At 41.0% G+C, this 13,286-nt stretch overlaps 1 protein-coding gene across 11 annotated transcripts in view; it reads right to left on the bottom strand.

Moving 5' to 3' along the window:
* atp2b2 (ATPase plasma membrane Ca2+ transporting 2) overlaps positions 1 to 13,286 on the bottom strand; it is a 101,370-nt gene that overhangs the window by 55,995 nt on the left and 32,089 nt on the right. The window contains exon 1 of one of the 11 annotated variants that reach the window (XM_027020338.2): positions 7,576 to 7,663. The exons of the other annotated variants lie outside the window; for them this stretch is intronic. The gene's annotated coding sequence lies outside the window, so the exon portion shown is untranslated. Of the gene's footprint in view, positions 1 to 7,575; positions 7,664 to 13,286 lie in introns of those variants that run through there. 11 annotated transcript variants of the gene reach the window in all.

The raw sequence follows: 13,286 nt of genomic DNA, 5'->3' as shown, positions 1-13,286 counted from the left end.
CGTTTTAATAAATAACCGAATAATAATAATCCCAGCACACCTTCCCACTTTCTATTACTTGGCCATCTAAATGTATTTCCTGTATGTGATGTGAGCATCAGCTCCAGATCTGAAACACAGTACTTGCCTGTTCTTGGACTAGCGCGTGCTGGAGCTCTCACATCCCCTACCAGTTACGCAACGGCAGGATTCTCCAAACGCGTGAGGCGGGCTGCTCCGCCTGCAGTCTCTTGCTTTTATTCTCCTCTTTATGCAGCTCAGTGGCAAAATGACAAAGTGCTGATTGGCCCCACTAGAGCTCATTTAATGGTGCTGAAGAGGCTACCCGGGCAGTCTCTATACCCATGCCCCAAAGCAGGCTACATCAAGATCAGACCCATGTCGATAAATACAATTCTATGTTGCATGAAATGTGTATACCCTCCCCCCACCGGGTGTGAGGCTCAGGCAGTGAGTCACTCACAAAGAAGACAAGACTATAGTAATGGTATGTTAGACTCTATCAACTCCAAATTGGCTAACTTGGTCGGCCAATTTGCTGTTGCAATCTTGTAATTACCACATTTAAGTAATTAGCTCAGAGAGATGAGAAAATGAGCAAAGCCATGTTATGTACATTTAAATAGTACAAATTGTCCCACACATTGAGTTCTATAATATGTATTTCCTTGAAACATTATCCATACACTACATGTTTCAGACTAAAAAAAACCCCTGACAATCCACTATTGGTCAGCGATGTGCTGAACATGTGCACATGAAGTGGTAAAGAAAGGTAAAGATTCCACAGGCCACTCTCTTCCCACCTTACTGTGAGCCCTGCTTTTGACCACAAAGAATTGAAGAACGGCAGCACGAATGGCTTTGGCAGGGAGTGCTAGATTACACGCCACATCTCTAACATGGCTGATCGCGGACGGCTCTAGCACTCGGCCTTTGTCACCACTGGGGTCCTAATGCATCCTGCCTTTCAACATCCGCCACGCCCTGGGAATAGTCAGTCGGTTCAAAATGTGACCAGCAAGTGGTCTATGCGTAACGCCACGTAACTCCTCCATGCTCAGAGTGGTCCAATGATACACAGGGATGCACCGTTTTAGGTTACGTTCAGTCTAACGGGCCTTTTGTATTGTTGGGGTTAAATTGCAAAGTATACTTGTTCACTGTATGTGCTTAGCTGTGAGCAGCTGTGAGCGTCCAACTGGATGGTCGCTATGCAATTATAAATTAAGAAAAAATAATTGTGTATGACAAATTTCCAAAAATTGTGATCAAAAGTCTATAATAACAACCCATTAAAAGTAGAGGTTCATCACAGATGGACCTGGAATTTAGTTTACTAAAGAATGCTGAACACAGTAGTACTACTGACTGACCAAGTTGAATAGTAGTAAAGCTATGTTAAGTTGAATAAATCTAAACATTACAGTTTGGATGCAGGCATTTGCATGTTTACATTAAAAAAAAAAACATTCTAGCATGGCCAATATTCTTAAGTTTTAAAAGTTGCCATTTATGTCTTCAAACTAAAACTGTATTTACATTACACAAACTTCAATGTTCACTTGTCTTTACATAATAAACAACTTTTACTTAATGCAATTCTCCAGTAGAAATGCACAGTTTATACTTTGACATTCACACCTGGTTCAGCAAATGTGCATTGCAATTTGTTATGATGTAACTAAAAGATTCTTTAATTTGCACATGCCCCCTAGTGGTAGAGACACTGACAACATCAGTCTGTTAAAGAAACAAGTCTAAGATTTAAAAAAATAAATAAGTCTACTGTAACATATCTCCTCATTCTGCGCAGTAAAGATATGAGCATTTTTGCAAAATATGAGCTTTCTGTGATTTACTGTGCTGTCTACTGAAGTATGAAAGGCTGTGCTAGTCATTGACGGCTGTGTAATATTTTCTGTGCAAGCAGATCTTTCGTTTAGAACCTCACTCAACATACTTTTTGAAAATATGTATAAGAACTTGTTCTATTCGCATCAAAACACATGTAATGACTATATTTACAGTTCCTGTAGAAATGCACTGGGGTTGAGTGCATGAATCTGATTGTCAAAAAAGTCTGAAACAGCAGGACTTTCATGGAGTAACGCTTTGCGTTCCATTTCCGAAGGAACGGATGCCATAGTGCTTTCTGTTCCAGCAACTGGACAAGCAGATCTCTCCTGGCTGATGTCTGCCCCTCCTGGAGGGGCCCTCTGGAGAGGCCTGGGGTGAGGACCATGCTCTGCAGCATGGCCATGCATGCCCCCAGGGTGCCATACATGTGGACTATGCATACTGATCCGCTGCAGTGGCTGTAACCTTTTTAAATTATATGCACTGTACGTGCAAATTATATGCACTGTACGTGTATGTTGTTTAATTAAAGTTATATTGTTATATTTGAGTTCCAAGCTAGATGACAATGCAGGAAACAGGAACTTTGAAAGTTGTGGGTAAAACTTTGACTGTGTGTGTGTGTGTGTGTGTGTGTGTGTGTGTGTGTGTGTGTGTGTGTGTGTGTGAGGATGTTTGTGTGTGTGTGGTAGCGAGAGACTGGCATGAACATGTTTGTATGTGTGTGTGTGTGTTGGCAAAGCATATGTACAGTCACAAGTGCGCCTGCAGGCTCACTATGTCTATGGGCTGCTAACAAGTGCGATGAGAAGAGCAGAATCAGCATGGCACCTGAGGATAGCTGTTTGGAGGCTGAGACATATCTGCCTGTGTATATGTCTTGGGTCAGTGTGTGTGCGTTTACTGTATGTGCAGTGTGTCTATGTGAACCAGCAAGTGCATGCATGTTTTCATTTGTTCATAAGCGAGTGTTTGCACTATGAATGACAGACCTGTGCTTGAATGTGCCCATGTGAAAGCACATACTTGTGGGCCGGAGCACTAGGCCCTTGCATGTATGTTTGGGTGTCCATCACTAAACGCTAGACAGGGACAACAAGCAGCAGTCTGCTACTTAGCCCCCCTCAGTCAAAAGCGGTTCCTACACTCAAAGGGGCTGTGCTCTGGCTAAGTATGAGACTATGTATGGCTAACTCCTCAAAGGCTGCTGGCAGCCTACAGTTCCCAAGGTTCCCCTCTTAATCCTTTACTTTCCCAAGCAGCACTGACATAGTGATTTTTGCTTAGTCTCATTTATGCTCACAGATAAACAAGGAGACATTTACGATGCCTGGGCCGCAAAGGGATGCATAGTTCAATATAAAGCATTTCACTTGGAAATACACAATACACATACACAACTGGAGGAGAATGACAACTAAGTGAGGGAGCAAGGGAGAACAAAACCTGTTTTGTCAAATGTTTGGTCATTAAAAGAGTGCACATGGAAAAAAGGCAAGAGAGAGCAAAACAGGCAAGGAGCTGCTCTGTCTTTGCTCCATATCACTGTGTTAAAATTCATCAGGGAGCTCTTGTTCTAATTAAATCCTTTGCGCTCAGGTTGCTGGCGGTGGGGTGGGTGGAGTGAGGCAGTTGATCAGGCCCCAGGGTTAGTGATGCGCACACCCCTGTGCAAAAATAAATGTATCCAGGGAGGACATGCCCTGAGTGTTGCAATCGTATGCGCTGCCAGGTATTTACGCTGTGAAGGCATTGCACAGTGAGAGGGTCTACAGCCCAGACGTGACGCCATAGAAACCGGTTGCTACTGGTTAATAAGCTTGGGGAGAAGTGTTTGTAGCTGGTAGCTTTGAGCGATATGAAATGCATGCATAGGGGCTAGTACACATGAATTTAATTTGACTAGCTATAAGACTAATGGAATTTTTATTCAGTTCATATTATTAAGTTCATAATTGTGTATTCCAGAAAAGCAACGGATGTGGAGCTTTTTTAAATGCCGCTGTGTCAGTCTGAATAAGAACCAGTGCCTTGGACTCTTGTTAAGGATCTGGAAAAGCTGTAATTCTGGATATACAGGAGCAGGTATCCATGATATGCCTCAGTACTGTGAAATGATATGTTCCATTTCTCAACTGGAATCAGTGCTTGAGTGCAAACACAAATGAGTGTCCCAAACTGTATAGCATACAGCAAGTCCAATAATTGTGATTTATGGCAGTTTAAATCAAAGTGGCTTACAATGCTTTCAGATGCAATGAATTTGTGAGTCACGTAGTTAATGTGCTATCTGGGACATACCGTATATCTAATTGCAATTATATAGTCTCCTATTTAATGAATTGCCTAAATCTATAAGTAGTATCAGTGAACTGATGGTTAAGGCAAATTGACAGGATTCATAACCAACTTTTTGATATGAGGTGATAACGTAAAAGCCCTGTTCAATTAAATCTGGAAACTGAATCAGATTTTTGTATCACTGGCCAGTCTCTGGATTAATTAGTGCAGATAACCAAGATATGCCAGATCCTTCTGTAAATCTAAGAAACGTGGTAGAACTAAACATGGCCCACACCCATCAGTCAAAGTGTACATCAGGTCTTAACACTGATGGAGCGACGGAGGTGAGAGTCACAAGGCGAAAACAGGTTTCAGTTACTTAACACCCCCTCCCCCCGCCTCCTCCAATCAATCCCCTACATTTAAATGGCACTCCACGATTACTCGGAATTTAGCAAAGGCACGAGTGGGCCATGACTAATTCTTGAGCCATTTGCTTGACAGCTCTGACTTGAGATGCTGACAAGTCTCCAATAGCTAATGGGGAGAGGGTTTCAGGGACATGAGTCATGCCTAGCACATGGAAATGAGCAACATTTACCATTTGCTCTGTGGCTTCCACGAGCATTGTAATAGGTTATTCCATGATCAAGTTTTATTTTTGGGGTGGGTCCTGTCTCTGGCCCACAACTTAGTGAACCCATGCTCATAAGCATCTTCACTTTAGCTCCACTACACTAATTAAACAGCCATGGCTTTAAAATTGACATTTTATTCCCCCATTTTCATATACTGAAATGAGCAATTAATATGTGGTTAGCTTACAGAAAAAATCAAATCTCATCTAGCTCCAGTAGGTTTGCTTTGTGCAATAATATAGTGGTCTAGCAGGGATTTGTTATCAGTTGTACAAACCCAGGACATGAGTTCAGAACAAAGTAACAGCAGCCATTGTTGGCACTGTGAAAGACAATGTTAGCTAATCACAATTACAGAGAACCACCCTGATACATAGTCTAATACTGGATCATCCCCTAATTATTTGTCTGCCAATATGCTTTCATGAAACTCACCCTTTATTTGATTAATTATTAAATTTGATATATTTTTAGCGATGAATCTTTTATTTAAAATAGCAATCTAGCTAGCAAGCAACAATATGCCCCATTCCTTTGTATCTCGCCATTATATTGCATCTCTGCATTTTTAAGAGGTATTTCTTTTATACATAATATTGAATAGCATTAAACATGACAGCTGAGTAAAACATGAGTAAAATGAGAAATTTATAGCACATGCAAGGTTTGAGACTACCTAATGTTAATTTACCCAGTTACACAACTGATACAATAAGGACACAAAAGTCACACTTGCTAATTTTGTATGAGTAACCCAAGTACATTCATCTTGGGCATTGGTGTCAACTCTAGAGAACAAGGGGATAAGGTACGTAAACAGCTGTGTGGCACTTAAGAATGTCATACAAAACACTGCAAGCATTTAAAAACAATGTTCTTAAGTATAGAAGCAATTTACATGGCCTGAAGCATGCATCTCATCATCAACTCAACACTGAGACTGAGCAGCAAAGAAGTTAGTGTCTGAGGTTCAAATCAACTTTTTTTCTTTTCTTGCACTGCTTTTCACATGCCACTGATGAGATCAGTGACATCCACCTGCAGAGGTCCAAGGAAAATGCATGTAAAACATATCTAGATCAACAGAGTCACTAGCATTCCATTGCTTGGTCCAGACCTAATGCACCAAGCTTAATCTATAGATGCCCTTAAAGTTAGAATTGTATAATTAAATCAATTGCAATGAATTGCAATCCTTTTCCTCTTATAATTATAATGCTTCTGCAGGCACAGCATAAAGGGAAGGAGTATTTCACAATCCCGAATATCCCTGTACAGCAGAGAGAACCCTGAGCCTCGGCCCTGGAGTGATATCCTATGTGACATGCAACACCAAACTGTAGGGTTATGCTAATAACTGTAGCAGAGCAGCAGAGGTTTCACGGATGGCTGATGCACATGCAACATGTTACGAATGACGCTCGCAGAAAGCAGCACGTGACTCCAAATGATGCAAGCATGTGTTGGTTGGTTGGCCCAAGTGATGTGAAAGGTACTGTCCTCATGTCCCGAGCCACCAACAGAGACAGCAGTGCTGAGCTCTCTCAGAAACGAGATGAGCAGGGGTGGGTCTGCCTTGTAGCAGGAAGGTCTACGTTAGACATTGTTACTGGTGTTACACAATGTCTACACTGACAGTTACACACCATAACACCATTTTCAAGGCAAAAGCCTTCCAGTAGTCTACCATATGATTACTTTGTCTAAAATGACTTGACCTCAGTGCTAGCCTCAATACTAACTGGTTGAAAGAATTTAAAAAACATTATTCTGCCATGAATTTATATTATCCGAACATGTTATTGCTGAACACCAAATATCAAAGGCAAGAAATCGTTTGTGAAAAAAATGTAAAATGTGGCATGGCATTGCCTAGAGCTCTGTTTTTCCCTGAGGGCATGTCATCCTTACCTCACACAGCAAAGGTTCCCAAAAAGCCCCAAAGTTTTACCGTATCAGAGCTACAGTCCTGAGGGTCACAGCCATTCATCCCTGAAGGACAGTCATCCTGGCCCATGCTGAAACACCGTGACCTTGTGCACCTTGAAACACCCCGGCTTGGCTCAGATGCGCTTCTGTCCTCATGCCGGAGGACTGTCCCTGCTGTCACTCGTCAAGCAACTCTGTCTCCACTCAGGCACATCTAAGGACACCCATGATAGGGTGCTTCTGCATTTTAAAAGGCTTTGGAATAATCCCATTCGACTGTAATCTGAGTTTTCAGTGAAGTGGGGGTGGACTTTGGCATAATCCCATTCAACTGTAATCAGAGCTTCCAGTGAGAGAGGGGGTTGAGGAAGAGGACGCAGCGTGGGTCCTGTTGAGCTTGCTCTACGGCAGTGCGCCACTCGCCTTAAAGGCCCCCGCCACACACTGTTCTCTGCACACTCCTGATTCTACTCCATAGGGCATGAGGGGCTAAACGACGGGGGAATTATTTTTAGGTAAGCAAAGTGCAGCAGGAGGCGAGATCCTAGCGCATCACTGCCGTCAGGACGTGCACTGCCACAGCCAGCGCACATTCCTTGATAGTCTGTTGTTCCTACTTGCCATGGCACTATCCCTGGCTACACACACACACACACACACACACACACACACACAGACACGGTGACTCGCACACTGACACACATGCGCTGACACAAATACCAACACAGACGAAGAGCATGTCTTTTCCTTTGACTAAACCTCTAAACAAATCGACAGTAAACACCTAAAGAAAAAAATATAGAAAGAAAAGATAGAAGACCTGCTACTAGACAACAAACATTAAACATATGAAGGTTTCACTTACTAGGCAATCATGTCAAATCCAAAAAGATTTTGATCATATCATGGAGAGGAGTAATCACTGTTCAGCATCTGTACAGACTCAGTAAACCTTGCTAGATTGCAGGAGGCACTGCACACGCAGCCTGTACCATGTTAGACAGCGATGGGGGAACAAGATGGGGGGGGGGGGGGGGAGCAGTCCTGCGGAATGGAGAGAGGCATATTAAAGTTAAGGGGGTAGGGGTTTAATATGTCTTAATTAAAAGACAACAAAACAAAATACTTGAGAAAATCACAGCATCTTAGAGCAGATGCCTCAGGGTGGGATGGCGAGAGAGAGACAGAGACAAAGAGGAAAACAGGGTGAGAAAAACAACAAAAAGTGAGACAAGGAGATGATATGGAAGTGAGGACGCTCGGCCAGCCACGTCCTCTCACGCCAGCACCCAACCCATCAATTCCCACCCCCACCCCCAGTGATAAAGCCTCCCCAGAGACAGGGCATGCTAGTAGGAGGGACACTGTCAGGAAGATGCCACTTCATTTTTTGTGGGGTAGGGGGTGGAAACTGAGGGACTTTCAAGGACATGCTCTCTCAGACTGGTTAGCACCTGCTGCCTGCTGTTAGTGCTAAAGAACTGAGAGCACAGCAGTCACCTCATCACCTCATCACATGGTCACCTCACAGTACCCTCTGAAATGATTCCCATAACCTTAATACAGTATATGAAGCACAAAATGCCCATTCATCAAACATGTATAGACACACTAAGGCACACCACATACACACAGCCATTCAAGCTCTTTGAATGACCAAATCAGTAAACTAAATATAATCTATAAGCAATAACTACACGTTTTTTTGAAGTTACAGCCAAAGCAATGGAGTGAATGACTGATAGCTTGATGTACAGTTTGAACAGAAATGTCATGAATCATGAAATACAATTGAGGTCTCCATGCCACTGCCTAGTTTTTCTATTTACTGTACATCTGCTGACTTGGGCCTGAATTAATTAAATTATTCAAGCATGCACCAACTAATAGCCAGAAGTAACAACCCACATCTGTCAAATGTTCAACATCCTTTCCCGCATATATCATGTAACACAAAGCAAACACAGCTGTATAGCCAGAGTTAAGCACATATAAATAGCTCTACACTTTTAGCTAGAAATGCAGTTTGCGCGGATCATCGCAAGGCCAGAAGGACTGCGCTTGTGGATGTGGAGAGCAGTGATGGGGATCTGAAGCAGCGCCTGCATATCAATGCAGCTGCAGTGCACCACAAACCCCAGGTAGCTGAACGAGCCCAGGAAGCCAGAGGAAAGGGGCAGAAAAGATCCACTGAGCTCTCCTGTTCACCCACATCCAAAGGAGCCGTATGGAGGACTGCAGGAAAAATGTGCTAACTCCACTGGCCTTAATGTATGTAAGTTCTGCTTCAATGCATTTATATCAGTTCTAATGTGTAAATGAGAGTCGGGCTCCGACTCCGAGATTTTAATAGCAACGACACATCAAATCCATCCCCAGAGGCCAACCAGCCGAATGGGTCCAAATGAGTTAGATATGCCACTGTCTTATATTCAGATTGCAGCATTTCTTTCAAAATGATCTGCTTGCATTACGACCATGCCAGGGTGTAATGTCTCTGCCTGTCAGACAGTAAACTAAGCAGGATTTCCTCTGAGCCCATGTAGGTCATGGAGAGCTAGATCTGTGGACTGCTCAGGGAAGATGTCAGGCCACTAGTTCTTAACAACTTTACTTTCTTTCTGTCCCCTTGCTGTCTATAACTGCCCATGCTGTGAGTCATCTTCCCCTATGTCACCATGGCAACTAAACCCAAGAAAAAAATATTGGGGAAACACTAAAGACCTAATTTTAATGTATGGGAATCCTCAATTAACTACTGGTTAAACAGTAAAATCTCAGTAAGCTAAAAGCATGACAGTGTCAAAGTGTTATGATCTCTCAGTGTTTGTTCAAAGCTTGTTCAGTAGAGTTGCATGAGTATCTTTTTTTTTTAATTCTATCAAGGTATTTACCACAGATAGGCTTAACACATAAACCAAACTGATTCCATGTATCTGAAGTTTTAATTCCTTTTCACAGACTGTATCACTAAACCAGCAATAGTTATTATACAATCACCTTGTTGCCATTATTTGAGATCAGTTATACATTCGCACAATTATTAAATTTCACCATAATTGGTGAAATACAGGCAACAGTTGAAATAGATAAACTTTCCATTTTCAAATACTAGATGATGACAGCGATGTACCATAGGCCAAAATGATGTGTTTGAACCAAGGTTATGATGGACTATCTTTCACGTGGCCACAGTGGTGCATTTAAGAGTTTTTGGGAAAATTATGCTGTGACATCATCAGGGAGCATGCTTGTGATCTCCTGGTGATGGAGTGAATGCTTTTTTTACTTTTTAGCTGTACTGAATAAATTACAATGAAAAAATGACCAGAATGAGATTTTCTGTCAATACAGTTTCTTTGTAGTTTCTCTACCTTCATCCTTTCAATGTGTCAGTTGTGAACTGTTGATGCAGTAATTCTAAATTTAAAATGGAGCAGTGTGTATAATGCATGTAATGCCACACCCTCTGTCTTCTCACCTCTTCAATGCCACTGAACCCTTTCATTATTTTGATCATATGACCCACAGTACACAGACATCCTGGCCTTATTTACTAAGTATTTCCTAAGGGTGAATTAGGTTTTCTGTGTGTGTGTTTGAGACAGAGAGATTTAAATTGTCATCTTAAAATGCATAGGTATTTATTGTGAATCTCCCTCTCTTTACTAAATATTTCCTCAAAAGATTAATGTGCGTATTTGTGTAAAGCTTGGGTCACAAAATGATCCATTGACAAAAAGGTCTGCCACAAGGTTACTATAACAACATAAAATGTATGTACATGAACATTTAATGTAGTCAACACTGGTTAGTTTATGAAGGAATGAAACTCCTCTTGTTTTGGAACAGGTATTTTAGTTTCATGAATTGCACCAAAGGGAATATCAAAAATGGTGCAAGACAGAAATCAGAATTGGATGAATATGTTAAGAAAACACAAACAAACAAAAAACTGAAAATGCCTACAATTCCTTAGCTACTTTGAGAAACACTACTAAGGCCTGCATTTATCGTGTCAACTGCATTACCTGTAAAAAGTGGTAGAAATAATACTGTAACGTGCTGCTAATTACAATTACAAGTACAAGAATGAATTTCAGATTAACAAAACTTCAGATAACAAATGCATGGGATAATGCAATTAATGCTGCATTTGGTCACGGTGCTCTGAGTGTATTTGTTTGTGGGTAACTACATTTAGAATCCTTCGCCACAAGATTTTTCTACTTAGACTGGTAAATTAGGGTACATTTTCCTGATACTTTGATTTTTACACTGAGCTGATAACAGTGAGGAGGCGGACGCATGTGCGGAGAAGAGCGAGATTTATTATGGGCAAATCCAAAATCAGAGTCGTTATAACGGTCCAGGGTCATAGAGCCTATACGGAGCGTACGAGGATGCATTATCAAACAAACAAAACACGAAGGCAAACAGGGGAAGCAGGCTATAACAAAGGCTAGGAAACATGAAAGCTAGGATAAACACAAAGACACGGATTACAAACTTAAATACGTACATATATGGATTTCAAAAACATTCACCAAACACAGAAACGCAACCATTCAAAGAACCACTCAAACGCAATGGAGTAAACAACCCCCCCCCCCCCAAAAAAAAGCGGTAAAAAAAAAAAAAGAAATGGCAAACCAAGCAAAAATCCAAAAAGGGGTGATCCAAAAGAGACTTGGGTAATAGCTAAAGTCAAACACTAGATTAGACAGGCTAGAGACATTGGGCTCAGAAAAAATATAAATGTATATCTAAAGTATATCTATGTATACTTGTACTTGTATATTAAATTATCTAACCTAGTAGCATCTTAAGTTTTCTTCATCCATCATTAGTTATGATGGCAAATATTCATTCATGATGAAAGACCTGTAAATCGCTTCAGCAACAGGATGTGACATCCTTGGCTACTTAGTTAAATGTTTAAAGTGATATTCAGCTGATTTTTTAAAGGGTTTTGTTATTTAGGATTCCCCTGACCACCACTTGTTGAACTAAATTTGGTCCCAACCTGAGCTAAGGTCAGGGTAAAAATGGTTGAATATTCTATATAGTGACATTTTCCTTGCCTCAAGTAAACATTTTCGCAAGCAAACTTGCATCACTTCTTATCTTCATACACAGAGACTGCAAGATTTGTGATGGTGTCAATAGTTCCTCCTTAGGGTGACCTGACATGATGTGAACCCATTTATTTTAGGAGATCCACAAAAGTGGCTCAAGAAAAAATCCTTATGGAGCACCATAAAAAAAACAATCATTTTGCAATATAATCACAAACCCTAAATGGTTACAAAGACTGAAATTAAATTAAATATAGCCAAAATAATGGGAAGTGTTCCCAAGCTGGAAGTGCAAGGTGTCTATCAGTAGCTACTCTGGCAAGCATTTGCCTCTTCACCTACAGGGAAGATTTTACAGGGAAGATTCCACTCTAGGGGTCGATGGCACTTCAAGGTCTACGGCACCATCACTGCATGATGAATGGCTTCACTGTTACAAGGACACACAAAAAGCATGGTCTAATACTCAGTTCTTAGAATATGATCTCAAATAAACACAAACCAGGTTTCGAGGAGGCATGCTAGAATACAGTAGGTGTGACTCCTGACATAAAAATTGCCAGTATTGATAAGTGTGTTCCTCTAGAACATGAGGTGCAGAAAGACCTCCTCTAACAACAAATGTTACAACAGGGTCTGTGCAGTTTTACCAAAGAATTATTTACTGAAGAAGTATTATCAATTTTAGGTTCTGAATAACTTTCAAATGACAAGGTAATAGAGATATTTTATGTATCATTCTCTTTCATATATCATTGTCTTTTATATGTCATTGTCTTTTATATGAAATTATTATGGCCAATGGACAAAAAACAAAAGTTTACAATGAATATCTCTTGTTAACTGTTAGTGATGACTAAAGTACTGATTACTGTTTGGTGTTAACTTGCAAGATACATGCCTGCAATATTTTTTGGAATGGCCTGTCTGTCATTAGCCCATCAGCTTACACTTGACACTCCTTATTGTGTCTTTCAATAGCTTTGACAGCTTATGAAGAAGGTCCTCAGGAGCGGGGGCATATATCTTTTAGCATCATCACACTGATCTGAGTTAAACAGATTTTTAAAAGCCTGCGAGTTTTGGGAGGCTTTTACCAATATCGCACTGACCTAAGTTCAGTGGATTCCTAAAATCCTGTATGTTTTTGGAGGCTTTTACATGATCACACTGAACTGTGTTCAGAAGGTTCCTAAAAGACTGCAAGTTTTTAGAGGCTCACTACTGTGCTCAAAAAGTGAAAGCAACAGTGTGGAATGGCAATATAGCCTGACTCTGCTGCTATCCATGGGGCACAGTAATCCCAATGAACTGCTTTTCATAAAGTCATTTTTCCCCTTCACAAAATGGTAAATCCTGACTAATCTTTCTGTACTCTGGATCCTTAGCATGCTGGATTAGCAATATGGTGGGCAGGTTGAACCTAACTTTCACCTTCAGGGCATCTGGCTATGGGAAAAAATAAACAAACAAACAAACAAATAAATAAATAAATAGA

This window comes from Electrophorus electricus, chromosome 20, assembly GCF_013358815.1.
Source record: "Electrophorus electricus isolate fEleEle1 chromosome 20, fEleEle1.pri, whole genome shotgun sequence".
NCBI classification, from domain to species: domain Eukaryota; kingdom Metazoa; phylum Chordata; class Actinopteri; order Gymnotiformes; family Gymnotidae; genus Electrophorus; species Electrophorus electricus.
This window is presented reverse-complemented; position numbering and strand designations above follow the sequence as displayed.